Raw genomic sequence first — 21,846 nt, forward strand, 5'->3', positions numbered from 1 at the left:
GACGAGAGTCGAGCTGAGATATTTTAAGTGGATTTCTTTTCTTTGTACCCTGCTTTGAACTGCTTTTAAACCTACAGATGTTTGGCACAGTCGCCCAAACTAAGAAACCGAGAAACAGAAACATGGAAAAGTATGTTCCCAAATTAATGTTTTGTTTTTACACATATGGTGTGTGCTCTTGTGTGTGTTAAATATATCCTATAGCCCAGCCTTTGATGTATATATAATAATCTAATAAATAAGCTTCCTTTTTCTTTCTTATGAAAAAGACTGATTCTTCAGCAAGATCTATACATAAACTCACTTCAATAAATATTTATTGAGCACCTACTACTCAATATTATACTGCATCTTGATGGGAGAGACAGATGCAAGGTAACCAATACATGGAAACTGAGACATGTAGCCAAATAATTACAAGGTGTGATATGCCTTGTAATCAATGCCGCATATGCCCTGTCAAAGCACTTCCAAGCTTTCCCCATATTCATTAACGCAACAATTCTGCCGTCTCACCTTCTCACTTCTGACATGACATCATCTGTTACCTGAGAAAACCCAACACGAGAAAAGTCACTTCACCTGTCATCATACAGAAGTTATTTAAAAAAAAAAAAAAGATAATGTGTCAGAAACGCAGTGTAGGTGCCTGTTCAAATGGAACCAAATAGAACCTAATGGAAACTAGAGCTAGTCCTCAGATTTAAAGTTAAAACTCAAATTCAGTGCTATACCAACATGTGAACATTCTCTTGTCTTGCTCCTAATTTCTCCCATCACTTATTCCAACTTTTATTTCATTTTTATAGTCTCTTGAAAGGGAAAATAAAGAAAATGAGCGAGTTTTAGCGGTACACTTTATGCCAAGCCCTGTGCTAGCATTTTAGGTAATGTGTCTCATGTAAGCCTCACCGCACCCCTCTGAGGTCAGTAGTGTGATCTTCCTACAGATGGGAACATTGAAACTCAGCAAGACCTCACAGCTAGATGGGATCCAAACACACGTCTGCCGGAAGAGAATGTTCTCTATGCAGGACACTGATACTCTATCGGTCTGGCTCCTTCCGTTGTACACAGGACAGGAAAGGAGTCAGGAAAGATGGTAGCTGCTTATGAATTACATCAAGTATTTCATACCTTTATTACTGACACATGTTCAAAAATTCCTTTCTTGGGCACTTCCCTGGTGGCGCAGTGGTTAAGACTCTGCGCTCCCAATGCAGGGGGGGGCCCGGGTTCGATCCCTGCTCAGGGAACTAGATCCCACGTGCGTGCCGCAACTGAGTTCGCGTGCCACAACTAAAGAGCCCGCGAGCTGCAACTAAGGAGCTCGCCTGCCACAGCTGAGACCTGGTACAACCAAATAAATAAATAAATATTTTTTAAAATAATAATAATTCCTTTTTTAAAAAGCAGTCCTTAAAAAGTAGTCAATCTACTATCCTGCATCACTCCGTGCTTTCACTGCCAAATTTCATTTTGAATAATTTAAAGACATTTTAAAGCACAGTTTTAGATTTAGAGCATAATTGAGCAGATAATACATAACACTCCATGTAGCAATTTTCCCCCCGGCCCAGCTTCCTCTATTATCAACATCTTGCTTTAGTGTGGTTGAGTTGTAAGCTCAAGGGGTTTTAACAAATGAATAGTGGCGTGTATTCGTCGTTACAGTACCATCTAGAACAGCGTCACTACCCTAAAATCCCCTGTGCTTCACCGACTCATCCCTTCCTCCCCCTGAGCCCCTGGCAACCACAGACCTTCTTACTGTCTCTATAATTTTGTCTTTTCCAACATGTCATATAGTTGGAATCATACCGTATGTAGCCTTTTCAGACTTGTTTCTTCCGCTAAGCAATATGCATTCAAGGTTCTGCCTTAGGGTCCTTAGGAGTCTTTTCTGGACTTGATAGCTCATTTTTTATTGTTCTAAATATCATTTTTTCAACACAAATTTGTAACACCTGCAATATATCAGGACCCATGGTGAGTGCTGAGGACACAGAGATAGGTAGAACGAAACGCCTACTCTCAAGGATCTCACTGCCTGGCATTAGCAGAAAGGCACTTAAACACAAAAAGTGGTAACATTTTATAGGTATTATAACAGAACCAAAGAAGGGCAAAGTGGGGAGAATTCACATTCACTCCTGGTGTAGTCAGGAATGGCTCCCTACGGCATTTGGTGTTTGAACTGAGGAGTCAGTGACGGCCAAGGCAGAGCACCAGGAGGCAAGGTGACAAGTTTTAGGTGGGACACAGCAGGACGTGTTTTGAGAGAGGCACGGAGCCCGGCCAGAAGCTGGTAGACCTAGACGCGAACACGCTAACCTCTCAGATCCCATCGAGAGCCTATATTCTCTCTCTCGGCCCCTTCGTGTCTCTTCTCAAATGTCAGCTCATCAGAGGCCCATCCAGCACACCCTGCAGGAAAGAGAGCACCTCCCTCCCACCTTACACCCTTTTCTCCTCACCCTCCTTTTTCTCCATAGCAATTCTCAGCTTCAATGCATTAAATATTTATTTGCACGTGTATGGCCTCCTCCTCTCACCACAATGTGTGGCCCTAGGAGCAGGGATTTTAGCTTTGTTCATGACTGGCCCGCGGCAGGCCTGTGACGAGCATTTATTGAGTGAATGAATACACAGTGAAGTTCTATTTGTGCCTGAGATGCTTCCTGTAGGGAAAAAGGCTATAAAAGAATGTATTAACTCTTACCGGTAAACAAGGGAACATTCAAACCCTAATTTACATATTTCCAACAACAGCTATTAAATCCACAATACTCTAATTCCCCAGATTCTAATATTGTTTTATTTCTCTACATTATATTGGGAAACAGAAAAAGGAATACTAAGAGCTTTAAAAAATGTCAGATAACTTTACTGACCTTCACTTTAATTTCCACAAAAGTTTTTTCTAATACTAATTCAAGGCCTGCTCTAATAAGTACTCCTTGCTACAAGGGAGTCTAGCATTTACTCAAAGTGAGGATGTGTTAAGTTAAAAACTTAAATAATTACTCTAAAGAACAGCTGAAGATTGGCACCAGGTATATTTTTATACAGCACATCTTACGACCTTCAGGGTACAAAATTTTTATATTCTGTCCTTCGTGGTTAGGTCTTGAGGGTTACAACTAGTATACTTTCCACTGGGAATGCTGTCTTGGAGGAGGAGGAGTAAGGAAGCAGCATGCTCTGAGTACTACTGTGTGTAACATGCTTCAAATGGCACCACTTCCAGACACGGCTAAAGCCTGAGCACTGATTCAACGATGAAAATGATGGGGTAGAGATGGTTCTGTTGTGTGGCCATAGTGACTGTTTCGGTTTTGGACAGAGTTGCCCAAGGTATTACTTCTGCAGGGAGCATCTTATGAAAAGCACTGGCTTTCTTAATCCCTTGGTTTCTCAGTTCTTAGATCTTTTCTCCCATCTTTTTCTCTAGCCCACCTCATTCATCCATGTCCAATGCCATAACGCTAGACCTTGATATCACTAATAAATATACCACAGCAAAAAAAATCTTAACGTCAAGCTCCCACCTTTTTCACATGCATCTCTTCCCTCTCCTTCCCCTTCCCCAAATCCAGTGCCAACAATTACTCAATTGAGTGGAGAGAAGTGAGGTGTTTTCCATTCCCATCATCTCACATCCTCATTTCTTACCTCTCCCAGTCTAGATTCCATGGATGATTATTACAATTTGCTTTTAACTCTTTTGTCCCTTTCTCCCTCTTTCCCATTTAATTATATCCCAACCCTGGTTAAACTCAACTCCTCACTTTCTTTGTACCTCTGCCCCAGAAGCTGAATGTTCCTGGAGAAAATCAACAAACACTGTAGATGGATCTTTCTCTAAATTTATGATCACTTATCTTAGAAGAGCACTTGTGAGTGCCCAGGAATCCTACTGCATTTCCCATTATTTGAAACAAGTTTCAGATCTTCTTTCTCTTCAAACCTTCAAAACTCCCTCCCCTCTACAGCTCATGAACTCACCTCATTATTCCCTGAGAAAAGAGTAGCAATCAGATGGGAACTCCTTCAACTTCCCACCACCAACTTTATTAACTTATCTGCATCTACACTCACATTCTCTGCCTTCCTCTTATTACAATGGAAAAAAAAATTTCCCAGTGCCTAAAAATGTCAACTCCTCCCCTTAGTTTCTGGATTTCATCTCCTCTTCCCATGTTCAAGAAATTCAAGCCTGCAATTGTCCTGTGACTCTTCATGTATCATTAGATTCTCTCTGTCTACTGGATCATTCCAATAAACATAGGTATACAAATTATCCAATAGGAAAAAACCTTCCTTTTATCTCATGTTACCTTTCAATTATTACCTCATTTTTCTGCCCCTTTCACAGCAAAACATATCAAGTGATGCCTACATTTACTGACTTTCTTTTATCATCTCACCTTGTACCCTCAACCCACCCCAGTCAAGATTATCTCCCCTCTAACCACTGAAATTGTACTTGTCAAGGTCAAAATAATGTCCATGTTGTAAAATTAATGTTCATTTCTCTGTCCTCAACTGAATTGACCTTGTAGCAATTTCCTTCCTTCTTGTAACACTTTATTCTCTTTAATTCCATGTTACAACATTGTCCATGTTTTCCTCCCATCAAGACGGACTTTCTTCTCAGCCTCTATTTCTGGCTCAATTGCTGTACTTCCTTCACTTCTTCCTCTAGACTCTGCTGAGGTCTCATCCAGTCCCATGACTTTATTATCTGTGTGCTGTTGACCCTCCATTTTGAATCTCCAGCTCTGAACTCTCCCCCTGAGTTTCTAAACTTGTTTCTCTCCTTTGCTTCCCCAGCTAATAAAGAGCATCAACTTCCAACCATTTGTTCAAACAAAATTCCTAGGAGACATTCTTGACTCTTCTCTATCCCTTACTCCTCCTACATCACGTACATACATACTTCCTAAACAAGCATCAAGTCTGGCCAGCCGTATCTCAAAAATATCCCCTTTGTCTGTCCACTTCTCTTCAGGTCTGCTGCTACCATGCATATCCATGCCACTGACATCTTTTGCTTATAGTACTGCAGTGGCTTCTAACCACTCTTCCTGCTTCTTTTTTAGAGCTTCCAAAATCTATTCTCCATACAGCAATCCAAGTGAACTTCCTACAATGTAAATAATATAACGTTAAGTCCCTAAAAGCTCACCAATGGCTTCCCTTTCCACTTAGAATCAATTGCAAATTTTTTTTTGTTTTGCTGGAAGTTTTATGATCTATCTGGGTTTATATCCCCAACCTCAGCCCATCCCATTCCTCCTATTCCTATGATCCAGCCACACAGGCTGGCCTTTCTCATACTCCTCAGGTTTCCCAAACTCCTGCCCAACTCAAAGCCTTTGAAATGGCTTTTCTTTCTGCCCTGCATGCTGTATGTCAAGAAATGTCACTGCTAAATACCTTACCTAACATGAATTTCCCCTCCAGTCACTATTATCAAATGACAATGTTTTATTTTTCTTATACAATTTATTAACTAAAATTATATTATAGCTCTATTTTGCAATCTGTTTTCCTCCCTCTAGAATGTGAACTTTATGACAACATGGATCTTGAATGCTATCTCACTCACTCTCTTATTCAACTTATTTAAAGCAGATATCCCACCAAATAAAAAGTGATCAGAATTATTTGTTGAATGAATAAATGGATATTGAAGCTCATTTGTTATTACTAAATAATATATAATATTAAATATCAAGATTAAGAGATCATTTTGCTCTTTCAGCCTTGGAATTAATGCTTGAAATCCAGTATTTGGGTTGTGACGTAAGACTTTGTACTTCAGAATTTCCAGGAAGGTTCACTGCATTAAAGACATACACCACAGTAAATTATTTTTTACATTAAAATAAACACCATTATTTTATATATATGTTTAAAAGTAATTGTGTGTGCAAATAATCTACAAATAATAGAAGTTAATCAATAAGCCTCAGGACTTGATAATTTTTCTATCTTTCTTCCAACTACTATAAATTCTCCAGAGCTACAGCAATTTGCAGATAGACTCTAAACTTATAAAAATGCTAGAGCTTTCACAAGAAATAAACCCCAAGAGTCATAATACACCTGCCAACATAGTGCTGAAACCAAAGCAAAATACTTTGAAGCCATCATTTTGCTTCAGAGTTTCAGTCAATGTCAAGTTGACTTCAAAAATATTTTAGTCTTACTGATTTAGCCCAGTAATTGCTATATGCTCCACTGACGGCATCACCACTTTAATATTCTCTGCATTCAACAGTAAGAAGTATAGTGAAGAATTACTATAACATTGTAATAATCCAAATACTGAAAATAGAAAAAACTGAGGAAACTCCAAAGGGAATTGCTAAGAAAAAACTACAAGCTACCTTTACATTTTAAATCCTATACTCCAGACAATAATGATAATAAACACAAAATTAGGCTAATAATGAATTAATCTGTACACAATAAAAATTTGATCTATAGATCTTACTTTAAAAATTCAACTTTGTAGAAAATTATTGAATAAAGTTGATTAAAGTTATTACAACTGATATCAATAGTGATAGTTCACATTATCAATGTATTAAATATCCCTAAATAGTACTTTAAAATACTAGTTAAAATGGCAAATTTTACCACAAATTTTAAAGGTACTATTATATATACTAGTAAAACTAAGTAAAGAGCATAAAAGCATACCAAATTTTTTAAATCATAAGGAAATACTTAGATTAACTAGTCCTCTGTTCCAAGTTCATTTCTTTTTTTAATATTTACTTATTTATTAATTATTTATTTGGCTGCATCAGGTATTAGTTGTGGCATGCGGGATCTTCGTTGTGGCATGTGGGATCTTTCATTGCAGCACACGGGCTCTTCATTGAGGTGTGCGGGCTTCTCTCTAGTTGTGGGGCATGGGCTCCAGAGTGTGCGGGCTCCGTAGTTACAACATGTGGGGCTTTCTAGCTGTGGTTCATGGGCTCTAGAGTGTGCAGGCTCAGTAATTGCAGCACATGGGCTCTCTAGTTGTGGCACGTGGGCTCTAGAGCACACAGGCTTAGTTGTCACATGGCATGTGGGATCTTAGTTCCCCAACGAGGGATCAAACCCATGTTCCCTACCCTACACTGGAAGGCGGATTCTTAACTCCTGCACCATGAGGGAAGTCCCTCCAAGTTCATTTTTAACAAACATGGTAAAAAAAAAAGAAAAAAAAGTACCAGAACCTAAAAAGAAGAAAGAAACCTTCCTTGCAAAATTTACATGAAAGGGCTTCCCTGGTGGCGCAGTGGTTGAGAGTCCGCCTGCCGATGCAGGGGACACGGGTTCGTGCCCCAGTCTGGGAGGATCCTACATGCTGCGGGGTGGCTGGGCCCGTGAGCCATGGCCACTGAGCCTGCGCTCTCGGAGCCTGTGCTCCGCAACAGGAGAGGCCACAACGGTTGGAGGCCCGCGTACAGCAAAAAACAACAACAACAACAACAAAAACACTCAACAAACTAGAAATTGAAGGGAACTTCCTCAACCTTATAAAGTTCATGTACAAAAAAACCACAGAGCTAACATTCTACCTAATGGTGAAAGACTGGATGTTTTCCCCCCTAAGATCAGGAACAACAGAAGGATGTCCATTCTTGCCACGTCTATTCAACATTGTACTAGAGGTGGTAGCCAGTGAAATAAGGCAATAAAAAGAAATTAAAGGCATCTATCTCTATTCAAAGATGACATGATCTTATATATATATATATATATATATATATATATATATATATATATATGCACATATATATATTATAGATCATAATGACTATTAGGGTGCAAAACGAGGTGAGCCAAGTTGCAGGGTACAAAAATCAGTTGTACTTTTATACACTAGGCATGAACAATCCAAAAATGAAATTAATAAACAATTTTATTTACAGTATCATCAAAAAGAACATAATACTTAGGAATAAATTTAATCAAGGGAATGCAAGTCTTGTACATTGAAAGCTACAAAGTGTTATTCAAAGTACTTATAAAGGACCTAAATATATTGAAGGCATCTGTGTTCATAGATTGGAAAACATCATATTTGAGATAGCAGTATTCCTCAAACTGATCTATAGATTCAGTGCAATCTCTATCAAAATTCCAACAGCTTTTTTTTTTTTTTTCAGAAATGGAAATGCAGATCCTCAAATTCATATGGAAATGCAAGGGGCCTCAAACAGCCAAAGCAGTATTGGAAAAGAAATGCAAAGTTAGAGAAATTAAGGAAACACTCCCATTTACCATTGTAAAAAAAATAATAAAATACCTAGGAATAAACTTCCTACCTAAGGAGTCAAAAGAGCTATATGCAGAAAACTATAAGACACGGATGGAAGAAATCAAAGATGATACAAACATATTCTTGGATTGGAAGAATCAACATTGTGAAAATGACTATACTACCCAAAGCAATCTACAGATTCAGTGCAATCGCTATCAAATTACCAATGGCATTTTTCACAGAACTAGAACAAAAAATTTTACAATTTGTATGGCAACACAAAAGACCCCAAATAGCCAAAGCAATCTTGAGAAAGAAAAATGGAGCTGGAGGAATCAGGCTCCCTGACTTCAGACTATACTATAAAGCTACAGTAATCAAAACAGTATGGTACTGGCACAAAAACAGAAATATAGATCAATGGAACAGGATAGAAAGCCCAGAGATAAACCCATGCATATATGGTCACCTTATCTTTGATAAAGGACACAAGAATATACAATGGAGAAAAGACAGCCTCTTCAATAAGTGGTGCTGGGAAAACTGGACAGCTATATGTAAAAGAATGAAATTAGAACACTCCCTAACACCATAAACAACAATAAACTCAAAATGGATTAAAGACCTAAATGTAAGGCCAGACACTATCAAACTCTTAGAGGAAAACATAGGCAGAACACTCTATGACATAAATCACAGCAAGATCCTTTTTGACCCACCTCCTAGAGAAATGGAAATAAAACCAAAAATAAACAAATGGGACCTAATGAAACTTAAAAGCTTTTGCACAGCAAAGGAAACCATAAACAAGACAAAAAGACAACCCTCAGAATGGGAGAAAATAGTTGCAAACAAAGCAACTGACAAAGGATTCATCTCCAAAATTTACAAGCAGCTCATGCAGCTCAATATCAAAAAAACAAACAACCCAATCCAAAAATGGGCAGACGACCTAAATAGACATTTCTCCAAAGAAGATATACAGATTGCCAACAAACACATGAAAGGATGCTCAACATCACTAATCATTTGAGAAATGCAAATCAAAACTACAATGAGATGTCATCTCACACCAGTCAGAATGGCCATCATCAAAAAAAACTACAAAAAAATCTACAAACAATAAATGCTGGAGAGGGTGTGGAGAAAAGGGAACCCTCTTGCACTGTTGGTGGGAATGTAAATTGATACAGCCACTATGGAGAACAGTTTGGAGGTTCCTTAAAAAACTAAAAATAGAACTACCATATGACCCAGCAATCCCACTACTGGGCATATACCCTGAGAAAACAATAATTCAAAAAGAGCCATGTACCACAATGTTCATTGCAGCTCTATTTACAATAGCCAGGACATGGAACCAAACTAAGTGTCCTTCGACAGGTGAATGGATAAAGAAGATGTGGCACATATATACAATGGAATATTACTCAGCCATAAAAAGAAACGAAATTGAGTTATTTATAGTGAGGTGGATGGACCTAGGGTCTGTCATACAGAGTGAAATAAGTCAGAAAGATAAAAACAAATACCATATGCTAAAACATATATATGGAATCCAAAAAAAATTTTTAAATGGTTCTGAAGAACCTAGGGGCAGGATGGGAATAAAGACGCAGACCTACTAGAGAATGGACTTGAGGACATGAGGAGGGAGAAGGGTAAGCTGGGACAAAAGTGAGACAGTGGCATGGACACATATACGCTACCAAATGTAAAACCAATAGCTAGTGGGAAGCAGCCGCATAGCACAGGGAGATCAGCTTGGTGCTTTGTGACCACCTAGAGGGGTGGGATAGGGAGGGTGGGAGGGAGGGAGGTGCAAGAGGGAGGAGACATGGGAACATATGTATATGTATAGCTGATTCACTTTGTTACAAAGCAGAAAGTAACACACCATTGTAAAGCAATTATACTCCAATAAAGAAGTTAAAAGAAAAAATAGATATAAATAGAAAACAAAACTTCACTGTGGTATATATAAACAATGGAATAGTACCCAGCCATAAAAAAGAATGAAATAATGCCATTTGCAGGAACATGGATGGACCTAGAGATTCTCATACTAAGGCAGAAAGACAAATACCATATGGTATCACTTACATGTGGAATATAAAATATGACACAAGTGAACTTATCCACGAAACAGAAACAGACTCACAGACACAGAGAACAGACTTGTGGTTGTCAAGGGGGAGGGGGTGGGGGAGAAATGGCTTGGAAGTATGGGATTAGCAGATGCAAACTATTACATATATGTATAACTGAATCACTTTACTGTACACCAGAAGCTAACACATTGTAAATCAACTATTCTTCAATAAAATAAAAATTTTTTAAAAACATAAAAGTTCAAAATTTTTAGAAGAAAACACAGGAGAAAGTCTTCATGACCTGGCATTAGGAAAGAGTTGTTAGATATTACACCAAAAGTGCAATCTATAAAAGAATAAATTAATGGACTTTATCAAAATGTAAAGCCTTGGCTCTGTGCAAGACAATATTAGGAGAATAAAAAGACAAGCTATAGACTAGGAAAAAATATTTGCAAGTCATATATCTGACAAAGGATTTGTATCCAGAATTTGTTCAAAAGCCTCAAAATTCAAGAATAAAACAAAAACAACCCCACCCGCAAAAAGTGCAAAAAATTTGTTCAGACATATATACCAAAGAGGATGCACAATGATAAATAAGTACACAACAAGATGCTCAACATCATTAGACATTAAAGAAATGCAAATTAAATCTACAACGAGATATCATTACACACTTATCAGAATGGCTTAAAAAAACCTGAGCATACCAAGTGTCAACAAGAATGCTGGTCCACTGAAACTCACATTGCTGGTGGCAAGGCTAAATGGTACAGCCACTTTGGTAAACAGTTTGGCAGTTTCCTTAAAAGCCAAATGTACACTTGTAATATGACCCAGGAACTGCACTCCTGGGCATTCATCCCAGAGAAATGAAAACACAAAAGCTGTCCATAAGTATTCCTAGTGACTACTAGAAATTTTTAAATTATATTCAAGGTTTGCACTGCATTGCTTTTAGATGGTGCAACTGTAGACTCTTATACTCAGCTGCCTGCTATACATCTCCTGGATGTTCCACAAGCATCTCAAACTCCATTTGATTCAATATGTCCATACGCTTCAAATCCAACTCACCATATTTTCCCTAAAATCCCTTTATGTTTCTTTTTTTTTCTTGGCTACTCGCGGCAAGACACACCAGTTCAAGCAAAAAACTTAGTAGTCATCCTAGACTCTTAAATCACTCAACAGCTTATCAATCATCAGGTCCCATATTTTCTACCTCCTTAATCATTCTCAAATCTGTATACTATTCTGATTTTTACTACTATCTCTCTATTCCAACTCTTCTTATTCTAATCATTGCATAGCCCCTAACTACCCTCTTTACCCTTCCTCTCACCACACCAATTCCCATCTCCATCAATCTTTTATTCACTCTGATGGCAGACTAATTTTTCTATAATTCAGTTATGTCACGCGCCAACTCAGATTACTTTAGTAGCTTCTTTGAAACTTTAAAAATAAAATTCAGACTCCAGAGCTTGACCTAAATAGACATTATGATGGTGTCTCTTGCCTCTGTGCTTTTAGACTGCTTTTTGCCTTGTCTGGACTGTAATTCTCCAACTTCATCATTTTAGCTCACTTATTAGTTATCTCAAGTTTTACCTCCCAAGGAAATCCTCCTTAAGCTCCACTCCTCAAACATCCTGTAAATAACTTCATCTGCCATCACTTGAACTAGCTGCCTCTTATTTCATTTACCAGTATGTCCTGCCAAACTAGATTCTCTGAAATCAGGGTCATTTTGTAGTTGCTGTTGTTGCTTTATACATCCAAAACCTGACACCTAAAAGGTACTCAAAAAATATTTAATAAATTAATGAGACAGAGGCGTCTTCCTCTTTCTTTCCTTTCTTTTCTTTCTTTTCTTTCTTACTTTTCCTTCCTTCCTTCCCTCCCTCCTTCCTTCCTTTTTCTTTCTTTCTCTTTCTTTCTTCCTTCCTTCCTTCCTTCCTTCCTTCCTTCCTTCCTTCCTTCCTTCCTTCCTTCCTTCCTTCCTTCCTTTCTTTCTTTCTTTCTTTCTTTCTTTCTTTCTTTCTTTCTTTCTTTCTTTCTTTCTTTCTTCTTTCCTCCTTTTCTCTTTATTCAACCATATCTCTGGAGAATACAATTCATAGTCTGATAGTCAGGCATGGGAAAATGATTGTAAAAATGTAATAAGTGCTAAAAGAAGAGGAAGTGATAGTTTTATAGAGTTTTTGACATGTTTTCTATGTAAAACTTAGAATAGAGTTTTCCCTCTATAAAGAATTTTAAACACAATTTCCTTAAGAGGAAACTAAGAAGTGTTCAGTTCAGATCAGATGTTCCTCAGTTTTTGTTCATAGACTTATAAAGAACAAAGTTAGCCTCTTCCCTTGTCTCTCTTCCTTCACATAAGCAGAGGCAGTAATTTATTTTAATCATGGATATTATTAGTTCTCAGTAATTTTTCAGTCTGTATTACTATTATTACCTATCTCATTGCAGCTAAGCTTAGAGGCAAATCTCCAAAAGTTATATTTTTAAGCTTTGCATTTCCATTTTGATAATTCACTTTTAAGACTGGAGTTCACTCACAATCCCAATGTGTTCTTATTCAACTTGGGAAGTGTTCTTTTGGGTATATGGGTGCCAAGGCATAGATTCAACTCCCACATGGTAAAATTCATAATGAGTCTTTAATGTGCACTGTGATATTTAATACATGCCCCAAACCTCTGTAAGGTATAAATACATCCCCACTAAACATACAAGAAAAATGGAGTCAAGACAGATAAACCGGCTTGCTAGCAGTAAGTAACAAACCAGAATCCAAACGTAGATCATGGAATTCCAACTCCAGTATTTTTTCCACAGCTTGTTTGGTGCATTATCAACACATCTTAACATCGAATGTGATAGCCAGTGTGTTTTCACTATTACAAATTTGTTACCACAACAAACTAAACAACTCAAAGAGGACCCCAACTGCTACTTGACCTAAATTTCATTCTTGATATAAAATATTATTAAATGTCCCTTCAACAAGGCAAAGACCATTTTTCATAACCTAGTTAAGGATATTTACATTTATCTTAACACGCCCCATGTGTCTGTTTGATTGAACTTTTGTACTTACAAATGCATGATAAAAATACAAATGATCAAAATATGAACACCACAGCAAAAAAAAAATCTGTTGGTCTATAAGAAAGAGGCTTGACTGCACCCTTAATCTTGATCAAAAACATACTAGCAGGAAAAGGCTTGCTTTTTGTTGATGTTGAAACTTATCTCCGTAACTGAGTTTTTTCTGTAAGCTGTCAGCATTTATTCTGAACTGTGAATTATAACTGAAATCTTTGTAACGAATAAACAGAGGAGACACTGTCTAAATTGAGAGAGGATAGAGGGATAGAAAGGGAAAATGGGATGAAAAATTAGATATATTAGATCAAACAGAAGAAAGTATATTTTATCCCATATTTCAAATAGCTATAACAGAGTTATTCCCTTTGTGATCCTCTTGTCTCTTTTATTTCTTCCCAGTATTCAATCACACTTTCAATACAAATTATCGTATTATTTTGCAGAAACACTTTGTGTCCCTTGGTGGATTTATTCAGATAATTAATGTTAAGAAAAGAATTACTGAAAGCAAATATCGCGAGAAATAATTTCCAAAATGAAATTTATACACTTGAAAGCTGATTCCTACAAAAATGATTTGGCTCTATAAAAAAAGAAGCAATCCATCAGCTCCATAGACGCAGATAAGGGCCTGATAGGATTTCTTTTTCACAGGAAATTACTGCTATGACTGATTCTTGTTAACCCTAGGGGGAAGGAAATCCAATGGCAAGGGCTAATCCGAGACTGAAACAGAATGTTCTATTGTCTGAAATGATTGTCTTTGTGTAGTAGTTGAAAGACAAATTAAATGTTAGAATCAAGTGAAATATTCATTTTCCCTCGTACTTCACGGGCGACCTCACTTTAACTGAATTACTACTAAGTGCCTTTGCCCCTGAACTCCTCTCACATCCTGATAATTAAATATATAACGCATACTTCATTTTTATTCAGACTCACAGTGGAAGACTGCGTGCTGGTGAGCGTTAATGTGCCCTCTGCCCCAGTGCCCTTGCCTAGCTGTGTTTGCTGGCTCAGCCCTTCCCTCAAACCTTCCCGTGCTGCTAAGGACTGCGTCAGACACAAATCCCTGCCACGTATTCCTTTCTCAGGTGGCTTCTTCTTGAGAGCTGTTACCAGAACCACCCTCCTGGGAGGTTCTTACCAGCCCTAGAAGAGACAACATGAGAATATATACACCTAGTAGCTATTTTTTCTGGTTGTATTAACCTACTTGTATTCCCATGGGCTTATGAGAGCTGAGTAGACCATGTTATATCTTTCATTGGAAACTGCAGAGGCCCAAAATATTTGTAAACGTTAAGCCTTCTGCGTTTTTTCCCCTATTTCCCAAGTTTACTACACAGGAAAATAGTATTTTTGAACGACACAAATTGTTCTCAGTTTTCAACAGGAAGTTTTTCACATAATGAAACAGTGAACTGAAATCAACACCTTTGCAGATATATTTAAATGAAGATATAAATGATAAATCATGACTCAATGGTTTTTCTATAGGTTGAATAAACTACGCATTTAATTGTGACATAGCAGTGAAGCATGGGCTCTGGAGTTCAAAACCTGCCTACCCTCCAACAACTGGCTTTATGACATTGAGCAAAGTACTCAAACTACCTATGCCTATTTCCTCATCCTGCAAAAATGAAGATAATCATAGTACCTACTTCCTACTGCTATTATGATAATTAACCGAGCTAATACATGTGCAGTATCTTTCTTGGAGTTAGACCTCCACAAGTGTTACTTCTTATAACTAGTAAGACTATTGTAAATGAAAAATAGTTCAACATATTAAGCTTGTAGATACTATGGAGGCACAATATAGATTCCTGGATAATAATTTTCCAAAAAAATACTTCATAGTTACAGATTTATTTCAGGTGAGTTCTCAAATTATTTTTATTTTTATTTTTTTCCCTTCTGCCTCTTAGATCTTACTCCTCAGAACTTGTTCATATAGCTGTTATGAAAGAATGAAGCTCAAGTTAAAGACAACAAGACTAGGGCTTCCCTGGTGGTGCAGAGGTTGAGAGTCCGCCTGCCGTTGCAGGGGACGCGGGTTCATGCCCCGGTCCGGGAGGATCCCACGTGCCGCGGAGCGGCTGGGCCCGTGAGCCGTGGCCGCTGAGCCTGCGCGTCCGGAGCCTGTGCTCCGCAACGGGAGAGGCCACAACAGTGAGAGGCCCGCGTACCGCAAAAAAAAAAAAAAAAAAAAAAAAAAATTAAAAAAAAAAAAAAGACAACAAAACTATTCTAGAGTCATTAGTACTTATAGTGATGTAAGCTAACAAGTAGGCCTCTATGTTAACTACTGATGCTATTACTTTGTGCTCCTCAGTACTGTCTCCCGTGGGATGAACCCACTGTCTCGAAAAATAAGACACGGGACTTCCCTGGTGGTCCAGTGGCTAAGGCTCTGCAGTCCCAATGCAAGGGGCCCGGGTTTGATCCCTGGTCAGGGAATTAGATACCATATGCTGCAACTAAGAGTTCATTTGCTGCAACTAAAGATCCCACATGCCGCAACTAAGACCTGGCACGGTCTATCTATCTATCTATCTATTTATTTATTTATTTATTTTTTAAAAAAGAATATGAATCTTTGAAAAAAAAAAGACAGAAAGAAAAAGAAGACACCAAAGCAGTCAAGACAATTTTTAAAAGAATTCCTCCTTCTAGGTCCTACTTTCCCTATCACCATTTTATCTTTATTTATTGTCTTAGAGAATAGCCTTATAGCCTATTTCTGCTTACTTGACCAAGATGAAAACCCATATGACACTTGACAACTGTTAGAACATTTGTCAATATACTGGTTCTTTTTATGTTTTTTCTCTCTCTTAATATATCTATAATTTCTTGTTCTTGTTTTTGCTTAAAAGATAGAAATGGAAAGCATTCCACTGCATCCCAAAGAAAGTAAATGTTTTGTTTCTCCTAACATTTAGATTGTCAAGATAATATTCTATAACATAGAAGTAATTACAGACATTTTTCATGTTTTTATGCTGAATTGATCTTGGTGTTTTCATCTCTGCTTAAAAGTAATGCATCTGGTGAAATCAGGTTCCGCCTCTATCATACAACGTTTGTATGGTACAATGTAATGCTCAGAACCCATCTTTTCAAATGCTTACTATTTAGGTTTAGTCTTCTTCATGAAATGAGTAGCTAGTGGTACCATTGTTCTGTTTTTAGACTGGTGAAATCAACATTTTTCTCATTTTACCTCCAGAATACAACCCTGATTAGACATTTGAAAGATATTTGCTTACAAAAATAAATGAATTCACTTTCCTCTCAATCATAAGTCAAATCTTCCCGGAATCTTGCACTTTTTTCGCTCTAACTATTCCTATTTTTTATTCAACATTTCAGAGGGAATTGACTTTGATATTATAATGTCTGTGCCTAGTGATGGCTGGTTTAAAAAGCCACAGAACTTCTAATGAGAGATTTCTGTGAAACAGAATTCAAAGTTGTTCAGTTGCAGACTAACTTCACAGGTATTTATCTCATACTGATTCCCATTGTCTCTACACGGAACTTGTTTATTTTGATGTATAAACTATAGAAATAAGATAACTGTAACGGAAGGTGCTTATTTAAAGGAAGCCCTTTCTTCTAGCCCAGCAGGCCATGGGGTGTCAGGTCCAATGCTGACCTTAGAGGTCCCTGTGGTAGCCAGATCTGCCTGGAATCACATTTTATATTCTCACTTAAATGCTTATTTTACGTAGAGTCCATGCTTTCTCTTCCCCACAATTGTACACACGTTTTGCATGGCTTCCTTTGAGACCTCAAACAATCTCTCTCTCCAAAGGACTATTCTTAAAGAAATACATACACCATGGGTTTGGTTTTTTATTAGCAGTTCTCTAATGTATAAGCTCTTCTTTTTTTTTTTAGTTTTTAAGGCGGACATCCACTGCAATACTTAAATGCTTTGTATTTCACAGCTCCCATATATAGGTACAGATTTTATCATGTAAGAATTTTTTGTTACTTCTTGTACCCAGCAACAACAAAACAACTCTACCTCATAGAATTCTATACATATGTATTTCGCTTATTCATTGTGACTAGACCTACTTTAAGTTATGTTTTGTTTAAAAGAACAAAATGTGTGATGACAAAAATTAAAAACTGAGGGAATAAGTAGATTAACTAACTGGCAAAAAAAAAAAAAAATTAAACCCTCATTCCACTGCCTCTCTTTCTGTTAAGTTTCCACTGGCGGAGAGTTTTTATTCTTTTATCTTGGCATTAGTGAGAAATAGAATTGTTTATTTTTTATAAAATAAAATTTAAAATCTGAAAGCAGTGTGTACATACACAGATATAGTATTTACGTTGTTTGGTTTTAATTATACTTTTTACTTCTGTTTTTGTGTTTATCTGTGAGCAACATTCAAATTGGCAAAGTGCTTCCAAAGACACTTGCTATCACATTTTCTCCTTAATTCTTTGTTGCCAACAGAATTTTGTTATTCAAAATATGTTAAAGGTGTACAACAATTAAAATTAATTTATAACTATATATATTGAATCCATATATTTTCATTTCAATGTGAAAAATATATAGGAATATTGAAAGTACTTATATTACAAGACGGGCCCACGTTCTCAAATAGTTTTTACCATGACTATAGTTAACATACTCATTAAGAAAATTCCAGTAAACTTAAGCCAGTATGATACCTTCGCTGTGCTGTGACTTTCTCATGTCCTGGAAAAGCAAGACAAACTAAAGATCACTCTAATTTTATATACTATTATTAACTATACAGTAATGACATCATCTAATTTAAAATGTAGGCTATTGTAATAAAATAGTTGTCATTTTTGCTTCATAAGCAAAATGTAATACGATTTTCTAATTTTATTTAGATTTGACTAACGTGTTACCTTGAATTTATATACAGATTATTATCTTATGTGCACTACATCTTCTTTTCCTTATCCACTCACATTTATATTTTATTTATTTCATTGTTGCATTTCTTTAAGCCACCTGGAATGCTTTCTGAAATGAGGGATAGTATGAATAAATTAATTAAAGTACATTTTGAAATAAATGATCACTTTTCAAATGGAAAGGTAATAAACATATTAAAGTGGAGTAATTTTTTAATAAACTTATGGACTACAGAACAATATATCTTATAAAAGGAGTCACCTTTTTAGTAAGAATTTATGTCCTATGAAAGTTGGTGTATTTTCCTTCAGGGAGTTCTAAATTGTCCAGATTCTGGCTATTCAGTGACAACCTTCACCCAAACTAAAACCCAGAGCTGTGACAAGGAAACTCGGCCCGATGCTAATTGTATGTGATGTTCAGGCATCTTCAGCCAGATCATATGTTACAGCCACTACATTTCAGAATTCTAACACAGCAGGCAGGCTGAGAACCCACTCTTCAAGGCAGATGCTTCTCGCCCTCTAAGAACAGCAGGGTCTCCACCAAATAAACTCTTGCTCTGAGTTATGGCTAGAGAGAACAAGACATCCCCCAAGAACAGGCAGCAGTCAAGCCCTGTTGAGCTGATAACAGCATTTGCCATCAAATTCAAGGTATATATTGAGCACAAGTGAAGGAAAGAAAATATCAAAAAGTTATCAAAACTTTATTTTGTATACCATCTGAAGGATGTTGAAATCTCCCTGACAGTAACAGTTTGGCAACCAATAAGCCTGTGAAAAAAATATGCCTTTTTTCTAATTGGTATTCATAATAAGGTTTTTATGCAAAAAAGAAAAAAGGAAGACAAAATAATCCAAAATAAATCAATTAAGGTATATGATCTATTGGGGCTTTGTTGAGACAATTTGGAATTCTTCTTTGAGAAAATGTAATAACCTATTAAATTAATAATCATATTTATTTGGCAAACCTTACTCTGAAGATATAAATCAGTCAGATGAATGCCAGAAAAAGGCTGAGTTCTCTTTATGTTTTGCCTTTTATTGTCAATGCATTAACAATAGATGTTCGCTTGCTGCATTTAAAAGGTCTCTGATTTCGACAAAGGTTTATGTGAGATTTATTTTCTACAAATAACAGTGTTAAAGGACTTTGAAATAACTATCAACAATCACCTTAAACCAGTGCAACATGGGTTACTGACACCTGAAACTTCCATTCCTTATAAAATCACGATCTTCAAAAGTAGTGGCTATTGGATCACTTGTCTCTAAACGCCATCACTAAAAACAATAAGCTAGCTTCTCAACTCAAAGAGTTCTTTTCTTCTTTTGAATCTCACAGAACGAAAATCTGACCCACTATGTAAATACTCACTAGTACATCCTTTAAAATGTACATTGGATTGTATACAGTTTGTGCTTTGAGTTTGGTTTTTTTTTTTTTTTTCTTTTCTTTATCATGTCCAATAGAGATCTCTGAGAAGAGTAACTTAGCCCTTACAACACTACCATTTTCCAGGATGTCTGCCAAGTGAGTACTTAGGAGGATGGCCTTTGGGCTGGGAGGAGTATGTTATCCTCTCTCTGGGCACTAGACACAATCCAGGAGGCTCCCGGGAGGATAGGCTCTGTTATCTGATAGCTCTTTTCCATTTCTGACTAAATAGATGTCAGAAGTTTCCAAGGGGTTAATATTTCAATTTAGACCAATAAATACACTTCTGTAGCTGCTTCCTTGAACTTAGCATGTCATATATTTATTATTTTTAGTTTCTTATTCTCAGAAATGTGGATTCTATAATTGATTTCTTTAATTCAAAAAAGAAAATGTATATTTTCGCCCTTCACTGAATCCAATTAGCAACCTCCCAATGCTGCTCCATCTCAGTTTATAAGAAAAAGAGTGGCTCCCTTTTTCCCTTTGCAATGTATCACATTTATAGGGTTTGGGGGGCCTTGGGAATCCGATTTTGTCATAGTCATAGGTAATGTTTTAAAATAATATTTATCTTTCCTACATTTTGTCAATTTAATTTCCCCCTGGTTTATATCCTTTTTCAAAAGGCACTCTAACAACTCTTATTATACTTTATGACCCCAATCAAACATGGTGCAAACATCATAGCGACATTATGATTTAGGCCAAGGTTTGCAACCACTTTGCAATTGCTAAAATAACTTAGAGAATTTTATTCCAATACTGATTGATGCCAGGGCCTCATCCCCAGAGATCCTAATTTAATACATCGAGGTTGGGGCCCCAGCATCTGTATGTTTCTTAAAAATAACTGCTCTAAGTGCTCTGGGTAACACTGATGTACAACTAAGGTTGAGAACCACTGACTTAGGGCCTAACGGGGGACGTAGATGCCTTTCTTTGGGTTAGTGATTTCCGAAGGACCGGGTAAAGCGTAACAATGAAGCTTCACAAACTATAAAAAACAAACAAACAAAAAAACCAATCCTGTTTTAAGATTTAATGATGAAGTGTATAGCCTGTTGAAACATATTCCCCACCACTCTAAGTATACGCTTCCCTCTCCTAGTGAGTAATGGAGCTATTACCTAACTGCCTTGTCTCCTTTATTCCCTGTATTCTGAAAAATTCACAGCCCGGTAACAATTGAATCAAGAAGCTGGGAAGAAAGAGGAGAACTTGTAAAGCAGGGTGGGGGGGGGGGGTAGGGGAGGAAACTAACACTTGCTGAGCTAGATCTACCAGGAATCAGCACTATCATTTTCTTTGTTTTCTTTAGTCCTTTCAACCACTGTGAGGTGTACGGTATTACACCCACTTTATGGGTGAGAAAACTGCTTCAGAATGATTGTGCAGTTTATCTAAGGTTACATCACCAAAAACTGGTGAAGGGAGATTTCTAAACCAAGATTCTGTTCATGTTATTTCCACCAACGCCAAGGAATGATCAAAGATTTGTTTTGTTATTCTTCACTGGCGACGGTGAATGGGGAAAGAAAAAGACAGGAAAGGGAGATTTGAAAGACTACTTCAGCAGAAGCTTTGTGATTATCTTGGGACTTGAAGCGATTAGAAGTTTCATGCCTCCACACAAATGACCGCTCGATTTCACACTTAAAAGAAAAAAGAAAGCTGCTACAGCACATTGCTAGCCGTGAACTTGAGAGTGTGTCTAGCGGCACACAGGGAAAATGCACCTCAACTGACACTAGAGTGTCTGCAGTGGCTTCTCCGTCGGTACAGCTCCCTCAGACTCCATTTCCCAACTGGAGGGCAATCTCCAAAAAACAGAGATGGGAAATTCGGAAGAGCAGACAGGAGAAAGGAGAGTTCCTCCAACACGCCACTCAACCGCAAAACCTAGGTTACTCTGGTTAACTTACTCTACCCTCTAGAGACAGTTAAAACGTTCTTCCTGGGCTTCCCTGGTGGCGCAGTGGTTGAGAATCCGC

This window comes from Kogia breviceps, chromosome 6 (assembly GCF_026419965.1).
Source record: "Kogia breviceps isolate mKogBre1 chromosome 6, mKogBre1 haplotype 1, whole genome shotgun sequence".
In the NCBI taxonomy this organism is placed as follows: domain Eukaryota; kingdom Metazoa; phylum Chordata; class Mammalia; order Artiodactyla; family Physeteridae; genus Kogia; species Kogia breviceps.